We start from the raw sequence: 11,476 nt of genomic DNA on the forward strand, positions 1-11,476 counted from the left end.
GCTGAGCTCCCGACGGGTGGGCGGGCCTACACTATCCCCCGAGCCCAGCCGCGCCTACCCATCGGTATGCAGGGGAGGAGCTGGGCGGATCTGGAGTGCCTGCAGAAGCCCCTTCCTTTGTCTGGAGGACTGTGGATATCTCTGCAAGCAGGGAGGGATCACAGGCTCCTGAGACACTGTGGCCTGTAGTGAAGACCCTAACATGGCTGCGATTGAAGAGCTGTGGAGCTTCCAAGGGGCAGGTGGGTGCACAGTATCCCTAAGGCCCAGCTTGTCTGGAACTGCGGAGTTCTGAACAAGCAGAGGAGGGCCATTGGTTCTGCAGGCCCAATGGCTTGGGGTAGCATGGTGCCAGAGTCTCAGTAGCTCCAAACATAGAAGGGGATTTTCAACAGATCCTGAGGAAGCTTTCAAATAACACTTGAAACACAGAAATATAGGAAAATGACAAAATGAAAGACCAAATTACAACCTCAAACCTCCAGCCCATCACAGGAAACCCTAGGAGGAATGTATTTAGAAGAAAATATATCCCATCCACCTCATATATCAGACACAATAGCTACTGAAGTTGACAAGCAACTCCAGGAAGCTTTAAAGAAATTCAAACTCGAAATAATTTCCCAGATAAAAGAAGAACTGATAAAAGAAATGAAAGAGATTCTAAATATATCTAAAGAAAACACAGATAAAAAATTGGAGGAACTAAACAAAAAGATAGAATCCCTAGACGAGCAATATAAGAAACAAACAGAATACATAATGCAGATGCACAGAGATATACAGGAAATAAAAAACTCCACTGAAAGTTGTAAAAACCGCCTTAATGAAAGTGAAGATAGAATTTCAGACCTTGAAGACAGGATTGCAGCTAGTGAACAGGAAAGGAAACATCTTTTAAAAATAACAAGGAATCAGGAAACAAAAATTCAACAACTGCAAGATGATGCAAAGAAGAATAACATAAGAATGATAGGGATTAATGAAAGAGAGGGAGACAACATGAAGGATGTCAGGAGGATATTTAGAGAAGTAATAGCTGAAAATTTCCCAAGCATGAGATCAGAAACTGACATCAGGATCAGTGAAGCATATAGAACTCCAAATAGTCATAACCAAAATAAAATTACACCCAGACATATAATAATCACCATCCCAGAAATCCAACACAAGAATAGATTATTAAAAGCTGGCAGAGAGAAAAGACAGATCACTTATAAAGGAAAACCTATCAGAATCACAGCAGACTTCTCAGCACAAACAATAACGTCAAGAAGAGCATGGAGTGAAGTATTCCAGATCCTAAAGCAAAACGATTTCCAACCAAGACTGATATATCCTGGAAAACTATCATTCAAAATAGATGGTGCAATACGATACTTCCATGACAAAGAACAGCTGAAGAACTTCATGAACACCAAACCAACCCTGAAAAAAAATATTGAAAGACAATTTAGATACACAAAGGAAAAAACCACTAAGCAAAGCAAATAATTAAACAGAACAGAAAGATAAAGATGCAACAGCAGAGAGATAACATTCCTACAATTAACCAGCATTTAACAGTAATAACCATTAATGTAAATGGTCTCAATGCACCAATCAAAAGAAACAGACTAGCAGAATGGATCAAGAAACAAAATCCAACCATATGCTGTTTACAGGAAACCCATCTAACCCAGAAAGATACTCACAGACTGAAAGTCAAAGGATGGAAAACAATTCTTCATGCAGCAGGAATCCAAAAAAAGCCAGGAGTAGCCATTCTGTTTTCAGACAGCGTGAACTTTAAACCAACAATGACCATAAAGGACAAAGAAGGTCACTACATACTCGTAAGGGGAAAACTCCAAGAGGAAGAGATAACTATCTTAAATATATACGCACCAAACTCCAGAGCACCCAGTTATATAAAACAATTATTAACAGAAATGAAAACTCAAATTATCAGTAACACAATTGTAACAGGAGACCTTAATAGGCCATTGACACCAAGGGACAGATCAACCAGACAGAAAATGAGCAAAGAAATAACAGAACTGAATCATACCTGTGAACAAATGGGTTTGATAGACATATACAGAATGTTCCACCCAACAACATCAGAATACACATTCTTCTCAGCAGTACATGGATAATTTTCTAAAATAGACCATATATTAGCTCACAGAACATATTTAAGCAAATGCAAAAGAGTTTAAATCATCCCTTGCATATTATCGGATCATAGCGCTCTGAAATTAGAAATTAATGACAAAGGATACTGCAAAAATTCCGCAAACACATGGAAACTAAATAACACACTCTTGAGTAATCAGTGGGTCACAGAAGAAATTAAAGAAGAAATTAAACAATACCTAAAAGAAAATGAAAATGCAGATACAACTTACCGGAATCTGTGGGATGCAATGAAAGCCGTTCTGAGAGGAAAATTTATTGCACTGAGTTCCCACATCAGGAAAACAGAACGAATACAAATAAATAACTTGATGCTACACCTCAAACAGCTAGAAAAAGAAGAGCAAGTCAAGCCCAAAGCCAAAAGAAGAGAGGAAATTATAAAAATCAGAGCAGAAATCAATGCAATAGAGACTAAGAAAACAATCCAAAGAATCAACGAATCAAAGAGTTGGTTCTTTGAAAGAATAAATAAAATCGATAAGCCCCTAGCCAACCTTATTTTTAAAAGGGAAGAAAAAGCTCAAATTCATGCAATAAGAAATGAAAAAGGAGAAATCACTACAGACCCAATAGAAATACAGAGGATCATCAACACCTATTTCAAAAACCTCTACTCTCAAGAGTTTGATAACACAGAAGAAATAGACAGATTCTTAGAAGCATATGAAGTGCCAAAGCTAGATCAAGAGGATGTAAATCTGTTGAATAACCCAATCTCTGTTACTGAAATTGAAAATGTAATTAAGTCCTTACCCACCAAGAAGAGCCCAGGCCCAGATGGATTCACTGCAGAATTCTATAAGAAATACAAAGAAGACCTAATGCCGACACTCCTCAAACTATTTAATGAAATTGAAAGGGAAGCAATCCTTCCTAAGTCATTCCTGGAAGCAAATATTACTCTAGTACCAAAACCTGAGAAAGACCCAACTAAAAAAGAGAACTATAGATCAATCTCCCTAATGAACACAGATGCAAAAATCCTCAATAAAATATTGGCAAATAGGATCCAGCAAATCATCAAGAAGATTATACACCATGACCAAGTGGGATTCATCCCAGGAATGCAAGGATGGTTCAACATATGCAAATCAACAAATGTAATCCACCATATCAATAAAGCCAAAAATAAGAATCACATGATCATTTCTATAGATGCAGAAAAAGCCTTTGATAAGGTCCAACATTTATTCATGATAAAAACTTTACAGAAAATTGGAATATATGGTCTTTACCTCAATATAATAAAGGCCATTTATGACAAACCAACAGCCAGTATCATACTAAATGGCCAAAAATTGAAAGCCTTTACTTTAAAATCGGGCACAAGACAAGGATGTCCTTTATCACCACTCCTATTTAATATAGTACTAGAAGTACTAGCCAGAGCAATTAGGCAAGAAAGAGAAATAAAAGGGGTAAAGATAGGAAAAGAAGAAGTTAAATTATCATTGTTTGCAGATGACATGATACTCTACATAGAAGACCCCCTAAACTCCATTGAAAGACTCTTAGATACAATAAATAAATTCAGTAATGTGGCTGGATACAAAATCAATACTCAGAAATCAATAGCATTCCTATACACAAACAACAAAATCACAGAGAGGGAAATAAGAGAAACTGGACTATTCACATTAGCAAGCAAAAAAATGAAGTATTTAGGAATTACTCTTACGAAAGAAGTGAAACACTTATACAGTGAAAACTATAATACACTGAAAAAGGAAATTGAAGATGATCTCAGAAAATGGAAAAACATCCCTTGCTCATAGATAGGAAGAACAAACATTGTGAAGATGGCCATTCTCCCAAAACTGTTATACAGATTCAATGCAATCCCAATAGAAATACCATCAACATACCTTATAGATCTAGAGAAATCACTCCTAAATTTCATCTGGAACCAGAAGAGACCTAGAATCACAAAGGCAATTCTAAGCAGCAAAGACAAAGCAGGAGGCATCACAATCCCTGACTTGAAGTTATACTACTAAGCAACAGTACTAAAATCAACATGGTATTGGAATCAAAACAGAGCTGAAGATCAATGGAATAGATTAGAAGATACAACCACAACTACAAACACACTCAACCACCTTATCTTTGATAAAGGAGCCAAGCAGGTTCACTGGAAGAACGACAGTCTCTTTAATAAATGGTGCTGGAAAAACTGGCTCTCCATTTGCCGAAAACTAAAGCTAGACCCATGTCTATCACCATGTACTAAATTAAAATCTAAATGGGTCAAAGATCTGAATATTAAAACAGAAACACTAAATCTATTGGAAGACAAATTGGGTAGAAACCTTGGAGACATAGGAGTAGGTAGAGAATTCATGAACAGGACTCAAACCGCATGGGAAATACTTCCCAGAATCAATAACTTGGACCACTTCTTATTAAAAAGTTTCTGCATGTCAAAAGAAATCTCCAGCATAGTGAAAAGAAAACCCACAAACTGGGAAAAGATTTTAGTGAACTCTCTCTCAGACAAGGGACTCTTGTCTAAAACATATAAAGAATTAAAAAAACTCAGACCTCCAAAATTCAAAGATCCAGTCCAAAAATGGGCATCTGAGATGAATACGCAATTCTCAGATGAAGAAATGCAAATGGAAAATAAATACATGAAAAAATGCTCATCATCATTGGTCATTAGAGAAATGCAAATTAAAACCACACTGAGATACCATCTCACTCCTGAAAGAATGGCCAGGATCAAGAAAACCAACAACAAATGCTGGAGAGGCTGTGGGGAAAAAGGAACTCTCCTGCACTGTTGGTGGGAGTGTGGACTGGTACAGCCTTTGTGGAAGTCTGTCTGGAGATTTCTCAAAAAGGTGGGATTGGAAATCCCATTTATTCCAGCTATTCCACTTCTAGGCATATTCCCAGAAGAACTGAAAGCATCATACCACAGTGATATATGTGCACCTATGTTTATAGCAGCACAATTTGTAATTGCCAGATCTTGGAAACAACCCAACTGTCCATCAACTGAGGAATGGATAAAAAAGTTGTGGTATTTCTATACAATGGAGTATTATTCAGCTATAAAGAAGGATCACATTGAGATATTTATCAATAATGGGCGCAGCTTGAGACCATACTCATAAGTGAAATAAATCAATCTCGCATGTGTGAATACCAAATAGTTTCCCTAATGTAAGTAATGATTCAAATATATAAAAATATGTGGTAATCATGATTCCCCATTATGTGGCCTTGAAGCCTTATAAAATTTTCACTTATTAATTAGAAAGGCTTTATTCTGGGCTTCTTGATATGGAAATATTTGAAGCTATAGTATATGAAGTTTCATCCAAATATTTCAAGGAAAAAGACAGACACTATGGTAACTACTATTCTTTAAAAATATTATTTAGTTATTTCTTATGTTTATTTTAATTAAGGGAAAAATTTTAAAAATTAGGATATATAATAGTAACTCTTTTTGATTTCCTATTAACTTGTTTTGAAGTCCTGTAATACTCCCACGATCTCGTTTTGACTGATTAGACTCTGTTCCATTCTGTGCGATAGTATCAAGTTTGAGGGTATAGGCAACTACTTTGAAGGCAATAAGATTCACAAAGATGCCCATTCTGGTTTGACTATTGTCTCCTTTGGAAGTCCTGTAATGTTTATAATGCCTAAGTTTTATTGGTCTTGTTCTCTACTGTTTTGTCCAACTTTATAATATCTAATGAGATAGACAATTCTTTTTAAGGAAACAAGAGACAACGTTGATAATCATTGTTGATAACCTTGTACTCTGTTCTACATCATGTGCTATGTCTATCCTTGGTTTTGACTAACAGCTTTGTTTTGCCATATTTGACTTTATTCTCTCCCCCCCCCAAAAAAAAGTAATAAGAACTAAGGAGTAATAAAATCCAAAATGTGTAAATTTTGTTGTAAAAAAGAGTGGGAGGAAAAACAAAGAGCTCTAATGGATACAACAGCAAGTGTGTTTAGGGGTGTTAAATAGCTGACTATATTAATGTTTTTGGATCATTGAACACAGCTGTTTGCAGTCTCTCTGTTTGAATGTCTACTTTGTATTCTTTGATACTGTGATTTGAGCAACTATTTCCAAGATGATAATATGTAATCTACTAACAGGTGATTTCTTACTGTTATGGTTTTTTTTTTTTTTTTGTAGTTCTGTATTATGTGTAACCTTACACTGCTTTGTTTTGTTTTGTGTTTTTCTCTTTTTCCTCTTAAATAAAATTAAAAATAATAATAATAATAATAATACGTTACACATTGTTACCTCAGAAGCAGTTGTTTAGGTTGCAAGATTCAGGCATGAAAAACCTGGTAAAGCATTCAAACAGTGAAAGCACAGGCTGCCCTTTCTGATGAACTAACAGAGATCAGCCGCGTGCTGTCTATCTGGTACTCACACACATACAATCTTTTCCCTTCCTCCTTTCCTCCTCTCCCCTATCCCAGTTGTTCTTTCCTTTTGAGCACCTTCTTTCCCTTTCATTTTCACAGTATCTATCGTACATTTTGCGTCTTATTATCCTCTCAGGTTTTTTACACCAGGACGACAATATGATATTTTAAAATGTGAGATTGATTTATTTCACTTATGAGTATGGTCTCAAGTTGCTTCCATTTACCTATGAAAGCCTCAAGTTTATCTTTCTTTGTAGCTGAGTAATACCTCACTGTATGAAAATATCAATCTTTTTGTTGCTTTTGCACAGATCTTTACTTGAAGAATACACAAAAAAGACATCCCCTTCTATAATTTTTTGATGAACGTGTTTTTCTCATTATCCTTCTACATGACTGTGATTGCTGCCATCTCAAAATCTTCCTGGTGTCATGGACTTGATATTCTCACAGTGCATACGTGCCAGCCTCTGTGCACACACCCTTAACCTAAGTCCTGATGCTCCTGCCATTAGCCCAGCAATTTTTCTCAAGTTGATCCCCCAGGTCAGGTTCATTTTCCAGAATGGATTTTCAAAGTGTCTAGCTGGGCCTCCTCATTCCAGGGTGTGAATTCAATCTTTCTGTCAATGTGCCTTGGGCAAAGCAGTGCAGAATCCAGGATATCAATTCTATTAGTAGCCATGATAACCTGATACTCTTGGTGGCTATCTAGCTCCTTGAGCAGCTTCAGCATTGTGTGCTCCACTGCTGTCTCCTCTAGAGCCCCCCTTGATGGGCTGAGAGGGGCCCATGGAGTTGATTTCATCCATGAAGATGATTGATGGGGTGTGTTCTCCTGCCATGACAAACATCTCTCTCACCATTCTTACCCATTCTCTAATGAATTTCTGTACCAATTCCAAGACACAGACACAGCCTGCATGGTGAGCTATGGCAAGAACCAACAGTGTCTTTCTGGTCCCTGGAGGTCCATTTACCAGCACTCCCTTCTGCTGCACAATGTTCAGGGCTTCAAAGGCCTTAGAGTGCTTTATGGGCAGCTCATTCACTTCATTAATAACCTTGATGTGTTTGCTCAATACACAAATGATCTCATAGGATGAGTCTAGAAACTTTTCCAGCATCACAAGTGACACCAAGGCATCTAACTTGTTGGGATCTTGTGAAGAGTATAGCTGTCATTTCTTAGGCCCAGCCTGCAATTGGGTGTCACATAATTGATGTTGATGTTCTTGTCCACATCCATGACAAACTTACCCTCAGGATGTACCTTGACCGACACTTTCTCCTTGTCCATGGCCCAGAATACTTCATCCTCAGAGGAGCCTTGTACCTACAGCAGCTATAGCTCTTCCCACAAGAGGCAAACTTTTGCGTTTATTTCATTCCTCCGTGCCTGCAGTCACTGAAGGTTTTGGCTCTTATCATTCATGATCAGCAGTTTTTCAGTCTTGGACAGAGTCCACTGCCTGCCTTTCCCTCTTCCAGCTCCATCTGTTCTGGCTCGTTAAGTGTTATATTCCCTCTTCAAGAGAGACTGCCAGCATCAGAACCACATCTTTTTTATTCACTCCACAGTCGATGGGCACTTGGGTTGTTTCCAGAATTTAGCTATTACAAGTGTAATAGCTATATTGCCCTGCTGTAAACATGGGTGCACACATATCTCTGTGGCATGACGTTTTCAATCTTTATGGGAAAATACCCTGAAGTGCAATAGCTAGACTGAATGAGACTTCCAATCATAGTTTTTTGAGGAATTTCCACACTGATTTCCACAGTGGTTGCACCAGTCTACCCCCCGCCAACAGAGAAAAGTGCCTTTTTCCCCACAGCCCTGCCAACAATTGTTTTTGGTTGATTTCTTGATAGCAGCCATTCTTTCTGAAGTGAGATGAAATGTCAGTGTGGTTCTAATTTTCATTTTTCTAATGATCAATGATGCCGAACATTTCTTCATGTATCTACTTGCCATTTGTATTTCTTCACCTGAGGAGCCATGTTCATCTAAGATGTGCATTTTTGTTTTTTTAAAGAGAATAAAACAAATAAAACAAAACAAATTTCTCTTGAAAAATTTTAAAATTTTCTTTTAAAGAGAATAAAGCAAAACAAAACAGAACAAAGCAGAACAGAGTAAAACAACACAAATAACATAGGATTTCAGAAAAAGACAGCAGGAAATCAACAACGGCTGCCATAATATCTCTTGCTTTCTTTGAAATAGTTGTCCATACCTTCACGCACAATAAGTTAATACAAATCAAAATAGTATAAAAGCAATCAAAACACAAGAATGAGAGCCGTAAGGGCTTTCAAGACCAGACACTAGGAAATCAGTAATGGCTACCAGAATGTCTCTTGTTTCCTTCAAAATAGCTGTCCACATCTTCATACATATGGAAATCAAATAATTGAAAACAGACTAAAACCAATCAAAACCAAAGTAAAACCATTATTGGCTTTTGAATCAAAATGCTAGGAAATCATCTATGGCTACTATGATGTCTCATTTTCTTCACTGTAGTTGTTCATACTATCACACATAATAAAATTAATTCTTGTAAACCCATTAGGTGAAGTCCTAGGCATATATAAGTCTATACATGTACATCTATCCTTTCTTTTTTTTACTTTTTGTATCTGTCAAATGTTTCAAAGTTTTTTATCTTATTTTACAGAGGGTAACACTAAACAGAACAAAACAGAACAAAGCAGATCAAAAGAAAACAATGTGACACAGATTTCAAAACAAGACAACAGGAGATCTACAGTGGCCACCATAATGTCTCTTGTTTTCTTTAAAAAGTTGTCATATCTTCACACATAATGAATTCATACAAAACAAAATAGTATTAAACTGATCAGAATAGAGTGATGAAGGTATTACAGGCTTCAAAACCAGAAAATAGGAAAGTCAACAATGGCTAATATAATGTCTCTTGTTCTCATTCAAATTATCTGGCCATATCTTCAAATATGTTGAATTAAACAACACAAAACAGACTAAAACCACTCTGAACAAAGAATAGAAGCATTACTGGATTTCACAGCATGATGCTATGGAATCAGCAATGTCTGATTTTTTTTTCAAAGTAGCTGTTCATTTCATCACATATAATATAATCGATTCTCATAAGCTGTTTTGGAGAGGTTCTAGGCATGCATAACCTTATACATGTATGCCTATCTTTTCTGTATTAGAAGGAAAAACAAAGGAAAACAGATTACTAGAAAGATGAGAAATAAAAAATACAAATAAATAACAATAAAAAGAAGCCTAAAACAATAACTATACATACCTTCAAAACAAGGTGATAGGACCGTAACTACGGTTGCTATTTTACATAGTGATTTTCAAAAGAATTTCTCAGATTATGAGATGCAACATGCAAAATTGATCCAATCCTGTGAATGTTAACTATTTTGTTCTAAGAACTAATACAATTATTAGTTTTAGAGTTTATTAGAACTAGCACAATCATCTTAGCTATTCTCTGTGTTTATACAAATTTAGATTTGTTTCTCTTTATTTTTTCCCTTCATTTTCCCTAAAATACTATTTTTCCCCTCTGAGCAGATTCTTACCCTTTCACAGTATTTATTGAGGATTTTGTATATTATGTACTCTTAATGATTTCTTACACTATGAAGACAATATGGTACTTACACATGTGAGTTTGATATATTTCATTTATGAGTATGGTCCCAAGTTGCATCCATTTATCTGTAAAAATCTCAATGTTATCATTCTTTCTCATTGAGTAGTACTTCATTGTATAAAGCCACCATGTTTTTATCCATCCCTCAGTGGGTGGGCAACTGTAAACTGTTCAGGAAAAGTTCTACTCATGTATAAGCCTAAACATGCATACCTATCCTTTCTGTATTAGAGGGAAAAACAAGATAAAATAAAACAAAACAAATTATGAGAAAAACACAAAACAAAAAACAATAGCAAAGAGCCCAAAACAATGATGATATAGGCCTTCAAAATAAGGTGGTAGGAGCATAACTAGGATTATAATCTTACATAATGATCTTCAAGAGTTCCTCAGATCATCAGACATGAACACGCAAAATTGTTCCAATCCTATCAATGTTAACTGTTTTGTTCCAAGAACTTATACAACTTGTAGCACAGTCATCTTAGATATCCTGTGTGTTTATACAATTTTTAAGTATTTTTTCATTTCCCTTTCTTCTTCGTTTTCCTCCTTTTCCATGTAATATTATTTTTACTCCCTTGGAGCAGATTCTTATCTTTCACTGTGTTTATTGAAGATTTTGAATCCTGTGTACTCTTACCAATTCTTACACTAGAGAGACAAAATGGAATTTACATATGTGAGTTTGATTTATTTCACTTATGAGTATGGTCTCAAGCTGTGTCCATTTAATTATAAATATCTCAATGTGATCATTCCTTAAAGCAGAGTAGTACCCCACTTTATAAAAATACCACATCTTTTTTATCCATTCACCAGTTGATGGGCATTTATGTTGTTTCCAAGATCTGCCTATTATGAATTATGCTGCTATAAACATGGGTGCACATATACCACTGTGGTATGATGTTTGCAGTTCTTCTGGAAATATGCCCAGAAGTAGATTAGCTGGGTTGAATGGGACTTCCAATACCAGCCTTTTGAGGACCCTCTGGACTGACCTCCACAGTGGTTGCACCAGTGTACACTCCCACAAACAGTGCAGAAGAGATTCTTTATCCTGCATCCTGTCCAGAATTTGTTGTTGGTAGTTTTCTTGATCTTGACCATTCTTTCTGGAGTGAGAAGAAATGTTAGTGTGGTTCTAATTTGTATTTTTCTAATGACCAATAACGCTGAACATATTTTCATGTTTTTATTTGCCATTGTAT

General features: G+C 36.2%; 1 pseudogene; it reads right to left on the reverse strand.

Annotated features, from left to right (window-relative positions):
- Positions 1-6,943: 6,943 nt before the first annotated feature.
- Positions 6,944-8,109, reverse strand: LOC100718636 (26S proteasome regulatory subunit 8-like; annotated as a pseudogene).
- Positions 8,110-11,476: the final 3,367 nt, after the last annotated feature.

This window comes from Cavia porcellus, unplaced genomic scaffold (assembly GCF_034190915.1).
Source record: "Cavia porcellus strain 051 isolate PalLab524CR breed Dunkin Hartley unplaced genomic scaffold, mCavPor4.1 scaffold_31, whole genome shotgun sequence".
NCBI lineage: Eukaryota > Metazoa > Chordata > Mammalia > Rodentia > Caviidae > Cavia > Cavia porcellus.